Consider the following 1,560-nt stretch of genomic DNA (forward strand, 5'->3'; position numbering starts at 1 on the left):
GAAGAAGAAGAAGAAGAAGAAGAGGAGGAGGAGAAAAAGAGGAGGAGGAGAAGGAAGAAGAATAAGAAGGAGGAGGAAGAGGAAACGAAAAAAAAGGAGGGTGAGGAGGAGGAAGAGGAGGAGGAGGAAGAAGAAAGAAGAAGGAGGAGGATGAAGAGGAGGAGGAGGAAGAAGGAGGAGAAGGAAGAAGAAGGAAGAGAGAAGAAAGAAGAAGAAGAAATCTATAGACCAATATCCCTGATGAATATTGATTCAAAAATCAACAAAATACGAATATTAGCAAACCAAATTAACAGCACATTAAAAAGGGTATAAGCCATTGTATTGGTCCATTTTCATACTGCTATGAAGAAACACCTGAGACTGGGCCATTTGTAAAGAAAAAGAGGTTTAATGGACTCAGAGTTACACATGGCTGGGGAGGCCTCACAATTGTGGCAGAAGGTGAAGGAGTAGCAAAGGCACATCCTACATGGTGACAGGAAAGAGAGTTTGTGCAGGGAAACATCCTTTTTTTTTGTCCTGATACAGAGTTTCACTCTGTTGCCCATGCTGGAGTGCAGCGGCTTGATCTCGGCTCACTGCAACCTTCATCTCCCAAGTTCAAGCGATTCTCCTACCTCAGCCTCCTAAGTAGCTAGAGTTACAGGCACCCACCACCACGCCCAGCTAACTTTTGTATTTTTAGTAGACATGGGGTTTCACCATGTTGGCCAGGCTGGTCTTGAATTCCTGACCTCAGGTGATCCACCTGCCTCAGTCTCCCAAAAACTTCCCTTTTTAAACCCATCAGATCTCATGAAACGTATTAACTATCATGAGAACAGCACAAAAAAATCCCACCTCCATGATTCAATTACTTCCCACTGGGTCCCTCCCACAATGTGTGGGGATTATGGGAGCTACAATTCAAGATGAGATTTGGGTGGGGACACAGCCAAACCATATCAACCATGAACAAGTAGGATTTATTCCTGGAATGCAAGGATAATTTAATACACAGAAATAGATTAATGTAATACACTTCATTAACAGAATGAAGGACAAAACAACATGAATATCTCAATTGCAGAAAAAGCATCTGAAAAGATTCGACACACTCTCATAATAATAAAAATTTTTAAAAACACTTAGCAACACAGGAACAAAGAAACTGCCTCAACATAATAAAGGCCATTTATGAAAAGCTCACAGCTAACATTATACTTAATAGTGAAAACTGAAAGTTTTTCATTTAAGATTAGAACAAAAAGACAAGGATGCCCAGTCTCACTGTTTTATACAACATAGTATTGGATGTCCTAGCCAGAGCCCTTAATCAAAACAAACAATGAAAGATATCCAAATTGGGGAAAAAAGTAAATTATTAAATGTATTAAATTAATGAAATTCTCTGTCCTCAGACATGACCCTATAATATAAAAATGCTATCTCCAGGCAAGATGTCCAAATAGGAACACCTCCAGTCTGCAGCTCCCAGAAACATCAATGCAGAAGGCAAGTGATTTCTGCATTTCCAACTGAGGTACCTGGCTCATCTCATTGGAACTGGTTAGACAC

The sequence above is a fragment of the Mandrillus leucophaeus genome, unplaced genomic scaffold (assembly GCF_000951045.1).
Source record: "Mandrillus leucophaeus isolate KB7577 unplaced genomic scaffold, Mleu.le_1.0 Scaffold351, whole genome shotgun sequence".
NCBI classification, from domain to species: domain Eukaryota; kingdom Metazoa; phylum Chordata; class Mammalia; order Primates; family Cercopithecidae; genus Mandrillus; species Mandrillus leucophaeus.